This window comes from Elephas maximus, chromosome 1, assembly GCF_024166365.1.
Source record: "Elephas maximus indicus isolate mEleMax1 chromosome 1, mEleMax1 primary haplotype, whole genome shotgun sequence".
Classification (NCBI taxonomy): Eukaryota; Metazoa; Chordata; class Mammalia; order Proboscidea; family Elephantidae; genus Elephas; species Elephas maximus.
The window spans coordinates 53,950,927-53,963,521 of record NC_064819.1 but is presented as its reverse complement, the minus strand read 5'-3'; positions in this window follow the sequence as shown (position 1 = coordinate 53,963,521).

The window sequence follows — 12,595 nt, the reverse complement described above, 5'->3', positions numbered from 1 at the left end:
TGGGATCAAAGTGACAACAGCAACTAGAAATATTAGGGGTCAGTGAATTTACGTTAATGGGGGAGGAACAACTCAGAAAAGGAGGGTGAGAATGGTTGCACAACTCAAAGAAAGTAATCGATGTCACTTAATTAGACATGTGGAAACTTTTTTTTTAATGTTGACAGATTGTGATAAATGTAACTAATGTCACTGAACAAAATGTGTGGAATTGTCAAATGGGAACCTAAAAAAAAATCTCTATGGATCACAACCCTATGGTCCGATCCCATTGTACTTGTGGTCAGCATGAGTTGGGGCTGACTGTACAGAAGCTAACAATAATACTTTATTTTGAAACAATGAAGTACTTTTCATAGCTAGATTGACAAAGCCTTGTGGGTTAGAACGAACATTAAAACATTTGCAATTTAACTCTGGCAAAGAGTTAGGTACACAGATATATAACTTAATTACAAAAAACAAAAAAACAAACCCATTGCCATCGAGTTGATCCTGACTCATTGTGACCCTACAGGACAGTGTAGAACTGCCCCGCACGGTTTCCAAGGAGCACCTTATGTATTCGAACTTTCAACCTCTTGGTTAGCAGCTGTAGCTCTTAACCACTATGCAACTAGGGTTTCCATAACTTAATTAGGATAACAAATTTCAGCTGAGTTTGTGTACATGATTATTTCCAAGTGGCCAATAACACAAAGGTTCAGATTTACAGGCACTTAGGGGACAGACATTACTATTGGTACTACATTAAGAAATACACACTGGCCAAATTAGGAACTTTCATAATACTTCTGTATTCCATCCAATACTTCAAACTGCATTGTTTGTGTGTGGAAATATATAGCTGTTTTTCCTCTCTGTTCTTTTCACTGTCCTTGGCCTGACTTCCCCCACTCTCAGGCGCTGGTATTAAAAACTCTTCCAAAATTTTTTTAAAAGCTGCTTATCCTATTAGAGGAAGGCTGTTACCTGTTATCTTTCCTTCCTAATAGGTCATACAACCTGCTTATCCAGAACAGATACCATGTGATTTTTGCCACTGAGACCGAACAGCTCAGCCCTCCCTACCTGACTTTTCTTTGGCACTCAACCACAAGGACAAAGCTGACATCTGCCAGCCTAACAACCAGGCCTTGTCACTCACTATGGAAGCAATGACTCCAGAACTCACCAATTAATCAAGCTAGACACGTTTACCTTCCCCTGGGGTCGCCTTAAAGGCTCCACCTTTGTTCCATTCAGAAGTCTTTATCTTGTGTACATTGTTTCAGAATTTCTCCAGTTGTAAAGATATGTAAACAAAGCCCCAAGAATGAAGAGGGCATCCCTTAACTGAAATGACAGAGGATTTAGAATCTCGATGATGGAAAAATAATTCAAAGGGGGAAAAGATTGTCCTGCATGTGCGCAGCACCTCCAGGCTTTTCTCTCAAATTCAGTCAATTAGCGTACATTTTCTGAGAATTAGACTAGGTTTGAAGCACTCTGAAATTTCCTTTCCCTCCAACTTCTTTTCTTTGTTGCCCAGAAGACCATTCCTGGACAAATATTTTTCCTGAGTGAAGGGGTAAATTGGTGCTTGTTTGACTCTGCAAAACCTAAAGAAGAACTTTGGAAGAAAGCGGTACCACAGGGCAAATTTGCTGCTTGCCAGGCTAAGTCAGGAGCCCTGGTGGCGCAGTGGTTAAGAGCTTACTGGCTAGCCAAAAGGTCGGCAGTTCGAATCCACCAGCTGCTCTTATATACTCTGCGGGGCAGCTCTACTCTGTCCTATAGGGTTGCTACAGGCTGGAATCGACTTGATGGCAATGGGTTTCAGGTTTTTAGGCTAAGTCAAACTAGAGAGGAAGGCCATGGCAGGTTGAAAGAGACCTTGCATGTTTATGCTAAAAAAACTTGGACTTCAACTTGTTGGCAGAGGAACACTGCCAAAATCTCCAGGTGGAGAAGTTCTCCCAGGCAACACGGACCAACTACAGGACGGGTAAGGGCAAAGTAAATCTTGGTCATAAAGTACCTGTCAGCCCATAAATGCATAATACACGCTAATAATAACAACAGATTTAAATCAAGCATGAGGTGAAGGCGGTATGTCTTAATGAACAATGTGTCCCAGAAAAGGCTTCAAGACTCCAAACGAGACTTTCGCCCTGTAGATATTCACAAAGAATCAGATACTGCATTATTTGGTTTTCTTCACCTTTTTTTTTTATTAAATAATTTTTTTGTGCTTTAAGTGCAAGTTTACAAATCAAGTCAGTCTCTCACACAAAAACCCATATACACCTTGCTACACACTCCCAATTACTCTCCCCCTAATGAACAGCCCATTTCCTCCGACCACTCTCTCTTTTCGTGTCCATTTTTCCAGCTTCTAACCCCCTCTACCCTCTCATCTCCCTTCCAGGAAGGAGATGTCAACATAGTCTCAAGTGTCCACCTGATCTAAGAAGCTCACTCCTCACCAGCATCCCTCTCCAACCCACTGTCCAGTCCATGTCTGAAGAGTTGGCTTCGGGAATGGTTCCTGTCCTGGGCCAACAGAAGGTCTGGGGGCCATGACCACTGGGGTCCTTCTAGTCTCAGTCAGACCATTAAGTCTGGTCTTATGAGAATTTGGGGTCTGCATCCCACTGCTTTCCGTTGTAGCCGGGCACCATCTAGTTCTTCTGGTCTCAGGATGATGTAGTCATTGGTTCATGTGGCCCTTTCTGTCTCTTGGGCTCGTAATCGGCTTGTGTCCTTGGTGTTCTTCATTCTCCTTTGGTCCAGGTGGGTTGAGACCAATTCATGCATCTTACATGGCTGCTTGCTAGCGTTTAAGACCCCAGATACCACTCTTCAAAGTGGGATGCAGAATGTTTTCTTAATAGATTTTATTATGCCAATTGACTTAGTTGTCCCCTGAAACCATGGTCCCCAGACCCCTGGCCCTGCTACGCTGGCCTTCGAAGTATTCAGTTTATTCAGGAAACTTCTTTGCTTTTGGTTTAGTCCAATTGTGCTGACCTCCCCTGTATTGTGTGCTGACTTTCCCTTCACCTAAAGTAGTTCTTATCTACTAACTAATCAGTGAATAACCTCTCCCACCCTCCCTCCCTCCCCCTCTCGTAACCACAAAAGAATGTTTTCTTCTCAAACTATTTCTCAAGTTCTTATAATAGTGGTCTTATACAATATTCGTCCTTTTGCAATTGACTAATTTCACTCAGCATAATGCCTTCCAGGTTCCTCCATGTTATGAAATGTTTCACAGATTCCTCACTGTTCTTTATCGATGCGTAGTATTCCATTGTGTGAATATACCATAATTTATTTATCCATTCATCCGTTGATGGGCACCTTGGTTGCTTCCATATTTTTGTTGTTGTAAACAGTGTTGCAATAAACATGGGTGTGCATATATCTGTTCGTGTAAAGGCTCTTATTTCTCTAGGATATATTCCAAGGAGTGGGATTGCTGGATTGTATGGTAGTTGTATTTCTAGCTTTTTAAGGAAGCGCCAAATTGATTTCCAAAGTGGTTGTACTATTTGACATTCCCACCAGCAGTGCGCAAGTGTTCCAATCTCTCCACGGCTTCTCCAACATTTATTATTTTGTGTTTTTTGTATTAATGCCAGCCTTGTTGGAGTGAGATGAAATCTCATTGTAGTTTTGATCTGCATTTCTCTAATGGCTAATGATCGTGACCATTTCCTCATGTCTACCTGCATGTCTTCTTTAGTGAAGTGTCTATTCATATCTTTTGCCCATATGGGATTCATACCAGATATGCAGGGATGGTTCAACATTAGAAAAACAATTAATGTAATCCACCACATAAATAAACGACAAGAATCACATGATTTTATCAATTGATGCAGAAAAGGCATTTCACAAAGTTCAACACTCATTCATGAAAAAACTCTCAGCAAAATAGGAATAGAAGGAAAATTCCTCAACATAATAAAGGGCATCTATACAAAGCCAACAGCCAACATCACCCTAAATGGAGAGAGCCTGAAAACATTCCCACTGAGATCGGGAACCAGACAAGGATGCCCTTTATCACCACTCTTATTCAACATTGTGCTGGAAGTCCTAGCCAGAGCAATTAGGCTAAGTAAAGGGCATCCAGATTGGCAAGGAAGAAGTAAAAGTATCTCTATTTGCAGATGACATGATCTTATACACAGAAAACCCTAAGGAATCCTCCAGAAAACTACTGAAACTAATAGAAGACTTCAGCAGAGTATCGGGATACAAGATAAACATACAAAAATCAGTTGGATGCCTCTACACCAACAAAAAGAACATCAAAGAGGAAATCACCAAATCAATGCCATTTACAGTAGCCTCAAAAAGATAAAATACTTAGGAATAAATCTTACCAGAGATGTAAAAGACTTTTACAAAGAAAACTACAGTACACTTCTGCAAGAAACCAAAAGAGACTTACATAAGTGGAAGAACATACCTTGCTCGTGGATAGGAAGACTTAATATTATAAAAATGTCTGTTCTACCAAAAGCAATCTATACATTTAATGCAATTCCAATCCAAATCCCAACGACATTCTTTAATGAGATGGAGAAACAAATCACCAACTTCATATGGAAGGGAAAGAGGGCCCGGATAAATAAGGCATTACTGAAAAAGAGCAAAGTAGGAGGCCTCACTCTATCTGAATTTAGAACCTATTACACCGCCACAGTAGTCGAAACAGCCTGGTACTGGCACAACAACAGATACATGGACCAATGGAACAGAATTGAGAATCCAGACATAAATCCATCCACGTATGAGCAGTTGATATTTGACAAAGGCCCCAAAACAGTTAAATGGGGAAAAGACAGTCTTTTTAACAAATGGTGCTGGCATAACTGGATATCCATCTGCAAAAAAAGGAAACAAGACCCATACCTCACTGCATGCACAAAAACTAACTCAAAATGGATCAAAGACCTAAATATAAAATCTAAAATGATAAAGATCATGGAAGAAAAAATAGGGACAATGTTAGGAGCCCTAATACATGGCATAAACAGTATACAAAACATTATAAAGAATGTAGAAGAAAAACTAGATAACTGGGAGCTCCTAAAAATCAAACACCTATGCTCATCCAAAGACTTCACCAAAAGAGTAAAAAGACTACCTAGAGACTGGGAAAAAGTTTTTAGCTTTTACATTTCTGATCAGCACCTGATCTCTAAAATCTACATGATACTACAGAAACTCAACTGCAAAAAGACAAATAACGCAATTAAAAAATGGGAAAAAGATATGAATAGACACTTCTTCATCTTTTTTAAAGTAAAGTCAGAAGCAGGAGGATTTAAAGTTCCAAAGTCACTATGGAATTAAAGGACTGGGAATTAGTGAGAGTCTAGGCTTATTTTTCCATTCCCTCAACCCTTCTTACCTTATAATGGGTAGAAGTATGTGCATTAACTTCTTTATGTCATTGATTTACCTGTTTATGTGTGTAGAATGAATGAATGAATAACTAGAGTCCACAGACCGCAGATGGTTCCAGGCATCCATGGAGAAATTCAGTCTTAACTGGTATTGGGAATGGAGCAACTAGTATCTTTTCTCTTGACAAACCAAAAACTCTAAGCAGGTTGATTGATCAGATAGATTATATGATGTTAAACACACACACAACTTTTAACCAAATAATCAAATTTCTGGGGGACGCTGGGCAAGATGTGTTTTCTTATGTTTATCAAAGGATTGCCTGTCAACTCCCATAATAATAGGGTGTGGTACAAAAACCAGGAGACATGGATTCCTGTCACTTTTCCATCTTTAACTGATTACATGATCTCAGTCTCCCACCTGCCTTATCTTTATAAAGGATGTTCTCTATGGTCCGTTGTAGCTAAAATTCAGTATGTATAAGATTTGTCTGAAGGGGCCCTGGTGGTGCAACACGTAAGTGCTCTGCCGCTAACCCAAAGGCCATGGCTTGAATCCACCTGCCGCTCTGAGGGAGAAAAGATCTGGCAATCTGCTCCAGTAATGATTACAGCCTAGGAGACCCTATAGGGCAGTTCTACTCTGTCCTATAGGGCTGCTATGAGTAGGAATCAACTTGATAGTACATAACAACAACAACGAGGTTTATTCAGGAATCCCTGGGTGATGCAAAGGTTAAGTGCTCAACTACTAGCCAAAAGGTTGGCAGTTTGAACTCACCCAGAGGTGCCTCAGAAGACAGGCCTGGTGATCTGCTTCCAAAAGGTCACAGCCTTAAAAATCCTATGGAGCAGTTCTACTCTGCACTGACTTGATGGCAACTAACAACAACTATAACAAAGTTTGTCTGATAAGCACAAGGATGGAATCCAGGAAGTGTGAGGTTAGACCTACGGTCTGCAGGAGATGATATCTCCACTAGGATTCAGGTGCATATAATTGACAATACAGCTGACAAAACAGGGGAAGCAATTGTTCTGGGTTGATCTGTGTCACCCAAAAGGTATACTGAAGTCTTAACCCCCAGTACCTGGGAATATGACCTCATTTGGAAAGGACATCTTTGCACATGCAAACACTTAATCTGAGGTCATATTGGAGTAGGGTGGGCTCTAGTGCAACGTGACGGCCATCCGTAAGAGAGAAGAGACACAGAGTCAGGACTGTCACGTGAACTGGAGGCAGAGATTGGAGTTAGGCTGCCACAAACCAAGAACAACTGGGGATACCAGAACCTGGAAGAGATGAGGAAGGATCCTGGAAAAAACCTCACCCTGCCAACACCTGAATTCAGATTTCTACCTTCCAGAATTGTGAGACAATAAATTTATTTTACGTCACCCAGTTTGTGGTACTTTGTTACGGCAGTCACAGGAAACTAATAAAGTTGTGGATCACTCCAGTTGAGGGATCAGACATCTCCGAGTGGAAAATGTTTCCATGTAGCTGGGATGGTTAGAAAGCAATTGCACATGGTTAGATATAGACACTCTGTGAGGAGAGGGCAGCCATTTCATTTGGAGAATTACGAGGAGCAAGAACATAACAGCAGGAAAGTTCAGTATGGAGAGATTGCCCAGGGAGAGCTGTGAGAACCTCTCTGGCATGGCAGTAGATAAAAACACTCAGTGACCACAATCTCTAAGGACCAGTCATAGTTGGAAATGAGCTCTGGGAGAGGAGGGACTTTTGCCTCCTGCTCATCTCAGTATCCCCAACAACCTGAGCAGGGGCTGGCACCCACTGTGCTCAGCATTTGCTGAATGGGTCCCCAATCAACTAGGCATTTGGAAAGTGCAATTCTCAACTAGGAAAATAAAGGGTCCATACCCATATTTGCCCAATGTCTTTATTTATAGGCTGCAACAGAGCCTGCTGTGATTTTTGCTTTTAAGCAGACTTCTAGTTACCGGGATGTGTTGTTTTACAGGACTAGTACTAACACCGTACAGAACGGGCATTGGGGGATTAGTGGGAGAACTCTTGCCTTCCGTGCAGGAGACCTGGTTCCATTCCTGCTGATGTGTAGCCACCTCTCGGCTGTCAGTGAAGGCTTACGTGCTGCTATGATGCTGTGCAGGTTTCAGTGGGGCTTCCAGAATAAGATGGACTAGGAAGAAAAGCCTAGTGATCGAATTCCAAAGATGAGCCAATGAAAGAAAATTCTATGGATCGTAACAGTCCAATTCCAGACCAATCATGGGGAATAGCACAGGGCTGGGTGGGGTGTTATTCCATTGTGCATGGGGTCACCAAGAATCAGGGTCAGCTAATAAGAACAACTACTAGCATTATACTCTTCTGGGCTAGCTTATGTCTACACAGACCCCTAACTACAAATGGAATACATCTGTACTGACTTCTGTCCACACTGCCTCATGCATTTTTCCTCTGTATAATTACATGCACTATGCCAACTTCTTTTTTAACTTCATTACATTGTCATAATTGCTCTGGGGCTCATTATTGTAGTTCCAATTAACTGTAATCCTTTAGATGGGGAAGAACTGGAGGGGATATAGGTTTGAGCAGAAAGCACTAGATTTGTGAAGTTCAAAACTAGAAAAAAGGCCCCAGAGAGGACTGGCTCTGATAGTCTGCTGAAGCAGCATGGAAATTTTATGGACAGAAAATGTTAGGTAAACGAGGTGAGGTTGTATCAACTGATGGCTCTTCTTTGGAAAGGCATTTTTGAGTGTTTGTGTCGCTACTGGAGCAGGTCGGATGACTCAGGAATTCATTCTTAATTATAAAATACAGGGATTTGTTTATTCCCTTGAACTAAGGGTAATTCAGGGGACAGTAGAGCCTGGTGGCAATCCAATTCACTCTGGACAGCCAATTAAGTAGTTCTGTTCTGTGTGGGCAGATGGTTTATAAACGGAGGTTTTCTTTTTCTTTTTTTTTTTTTTGATGATAGCCATGATGATAAAGAAATGGAGAAAGAAGACATTTCCTTAGCACATCTTTTAACTAAACAACAAGTCTCCCATAACTGATGAATCCTCCAAAGGGGTTTACTGGGGAAAATGCTCCTCCTGGGACCCAATCGTTTTTCTTTCTACACCATACCTCTAATTAGCAACAGAAGAAGTTGTCTGGAACACGGAGCTCAAAGCATTATTTTAAACTCTCATCTCAGCGGGGGGAGAAAAACCTAAAATGTAGAATCTTAAAGACCCAAGTGGCGGGTCCAGAGGTTGGTCATGCTAGACCCTGTCACCACAGCATGCGCTGAAGTGATCTGCACCTGATTTTGAAGTGGCAAAGGTATCACTGAAACACTTCCGGATCCTGAATGATGCTAAGCAAATACCTACAAAAGACAGTACAGGAAGTATTCAACTACGAAAACGTTAAAGCTCATGCCTATAGACAGCAATCTCCTAGTAGCTCGGGGATAAGGATAGCCCAGATCAGGGATTAGTTTGACATCTCATTACCTGGAGGGGTTATTAAAATACAGCCTGCAGGGTCCCAACCCCTGAGATTCTCAATCAGTAGCTTCCCAGTAGGGCTCAGTGATGATGATGATGATATCTGCATTTCTAACAAGGTTCCAGGTAATGCTTATGCAGCTGGTTCTGGGACCAAACTTTGAGAACAAACTTGATTTTTCTTCTATGATCTCCCGTGATCGAACAACAACAACCCATAGCGACTCATAGTGACCGCATATGGTTTCTGAGGCTGTAAATCTCTACGGAAGCAGATTGCCACAACTTTCTCCACGTTTTCCCGCAGAACCTCTGACCTTTCAGATAGCTTTAAGCACTGTACCATCAGGGCTCCTTTCAGTTGCTCTACTTTCCTATAAATAGTGTAAGAAAAAGACAATGTTTTGGGATAAACAATACTATAGAATTTGAAAATAATAAACAGGAACTCAAATGGTAGATAATCTGATTCCTGGAGCAAAATTTACAAAGGAAAGCTAATCTCTAACCTTAGGAAGAATGGAAGAACATGAATATAAAGAAACATGCTTGTGCTATTATTCAAATAAGAGAAACCCTACTTAAGACAGAGGTCCCCCAGGCTGCGGAAAACTCCACTGCCTCAAGCAGCTTGCCTGGCATGCCCCACAGCTTTACATTAAAATCCTGGTACCCCTCTCCTTAACTGCTGCCCCAATCTAGAGGAAATTGGCAGAAATCGGTTTAGGTGCCATGCTGACATTCAAGATAACCTTTTAGCTCATTAAGTACCTCACAAGTAGTAACTTCCCCACCTCTGGGAGGAGTTTAACAGCCATTTTCTGAACACGTGATGCATGAAGTTATATGTAAACCCCATTGCACCTACGTGGTATGATTAAAAATGTTGCTGATGTAACTTCCTACTTATAAACCCCTTAAAAGTAACCTCCCTCCCTGCCCTCACTAAGCAGTCTTGGCAGCAGTAGCCCTGACTGTTCCTTTCCTTGTGTAACAAAATAAAGGTGCCTTCCTATTCTCCCACCTCAGTCTCTCATTTATTGCCTGAGATGAGCTGTGCTACGTGGAACCGGGGTTTCTACCTGGCAACACAATTACCAGTAATTAACTTACAGAACACAGCTTCCACACCTGTGCATAATCTCCATCTTTCACAAAATATGGAACGGGATTTTTAACAACAAACACTGATGTATTGCTTATCTAGTGTGTGCCACAAGCTGAAGGAGAGGAGAGTGTAGGGAATGGATAAAAAAAAAAATAAATGAGCTAAAGACAGAAAATATCAAGTATTGGTGCAGATGTGCAACAACCCGAACTTTCAAACAATGAAGGCGGAAGTGGGAATTGGTGTAACTTTGGAAAACTTATAGTATCTACTAAAGCTGAACATATGCATACTCTATGACTCAGCAATTCCATTTCCAGGTATTCACTCAACAGAAATGTGTACATGTTTACACATATGGTACAATATTCATTGCAGCTATTCATAATAGCCCCAAACTGAAAACCACCCAAGTGCCCATCAACAGTTACGATATAGCAGGGTTTCTCAACCTCAGCACTATTGGTACTTTGTGCTAGATAATTCCTTGCTGTGGGGGCTGTCCCATGCATTGTAGGAGGTTTAGCAACATCCCTGATTTCTACCCGAAAGATGCCAGTAGCACCCTACTAGTTGTGACAACCAAAAGCATTTCCAGGTATTGTCAAGTGCTTTCTGGGGGACCAAATCTCCTTGCATTGAGAGCTACTGCTTATACAGCAATGAGAATAAACAAAATATGACTGCATGTAACCAAGAAGATGAATCTTGCAAACATAATGCTGAGCCAAAACAAAACAAAAAAGCCAAACAGAAACAATAGAGGCTTTATATTTCCATTTATATAAAGTACAAAAAACAACTAATGAGCATCAGGGTAGTACTGAGGTGCTGGTCATGTTCTGTTTCTTGATGTGGTTGACATGAGTGTGCTCAGTTTGTGAAAATTCATCAGGCTGAACACTGATCTATGAAAAATCTGTAACAATTTTCAATGTTAAAAAATATGTTACTAATAAATGCATACATAAATACAATCACGGTCCTCCCAGAAAAACTCTTCAAGGGGAGTCATCAAAGGAAGTGGGGATCAGAAGTTCCTTTTGGGTAAATAATATTTATGGATATCATTTATGGTCAATTACTCTTCAGTACCACATACAGAACCCACATCACATCTTTAGGCAGGGCTTCAAACTGGTTCTTCCTGGTTCAGTCATGGCCAAGGAAATGACACCAGAACAGGTCCAAATGTTTGGAATTTGGGTGAACTGAAAAGGTAACTGGAAGGGGAAAAATTACTGGTCAAGGCCTTGCTAGAAACTTAATCTCCCTATTAGAAAATAAGGGCAGTGAACGCATGGCATAGAAACCAAATCTCTTGAATGTCAGATTTTGAGCACAGTGAGAAACAGTGGTGCCTCACTCAAAGATGGCAGCCAACTGCACTGCTTTGAATGTGTATCACTCTCCACAGTCTTGGCAGTAATCCAATCTCACGCATTAGGCTCCTGAAAGGGCCTTCTATGCCTCTTCCAAGTCTCTTATTCCAGGGCTTCGACCATGACTTTTCCTGTTCCAGTTATCATTTCAGACCACCCAAATTGTAAAAATTTGGATCTGTTCTGGTTTTGCTTCTTGGCCATGATCGAACCAGTTGGAATCAGCTGGAAGCCCTGCCTTCAGCAATGTGGCCACCCTCCGCCATGACCCCAACCACTTCTCTTTCCTACCAGTGAGCCGTGTCTAGCAGAACAGAAGGTTGAAATTTAACTCAATTCAAACACACATTCTGATCATCCACATAGAACTGAGCACTGGCCCTTAAGGCACTTGTAATCCAGAGTATAGAAGGAAGGAACGGGGGAAGAGCACCAACTGCACTAACAAGCAGACCTGAATGCTGTAACAGGGTATCAAGAAGCATGAATGATGAAGCTAACAGCTGACCTTAGGGACTACGATCACCCCTGATTTTTCCAATGATGAAGCTGAAGCTCAGAAGGTCACCGGTCTTTGCCCAAGGTCACTCATCATGGAGAGGTTGACCTGGGACTTGAATGTGAGCAGGTTTTTTCCAGAACCCTAGCTCTTAATCACTGTGCCATGCCAAGCCCTCTCCAGCAGGCCCAGGGATGTCTTGGAGTCAGTGCTCAGAGCTGCCTCATGGAGAAAGAATGAGAAATAAGGGCAGCTGTGTCGTTTCCAGTAAGGCACACACAGTCTTCTCCCCAACACTCCTTTTGTGTCTTTCAAATTCAATCACTCAGCAAACATGTACTGAGAACGCACCTACACTTGAAGCATGTGAACTTTCTTTTCCTTTCCCTCCCACTTCTTTGTTGTTCAGAAGACCACTCTTGGGCAATTTTTTTTTTTCTAAAAGCTCATATTATGATGGGCTTCTGAATTCCATCTCTCCAGCTCCCTCTTCAGGTGAGCACATTTCTGGATATTCTGACCAGTCACAAGCAGAAGGAGTGATCCAGCGTATGTACACCTGGCCCAGGCTGAATGGGATTCCCCAGGCCTGGCCTAGGAACTAATTGACAAGCACCTGGAAGGATCTCCAGTGACAATGCACCTGTGTGCCACCCCTACTGTCATGGATTGAATTATGCCCCCCCCCCCAAAATGTGTG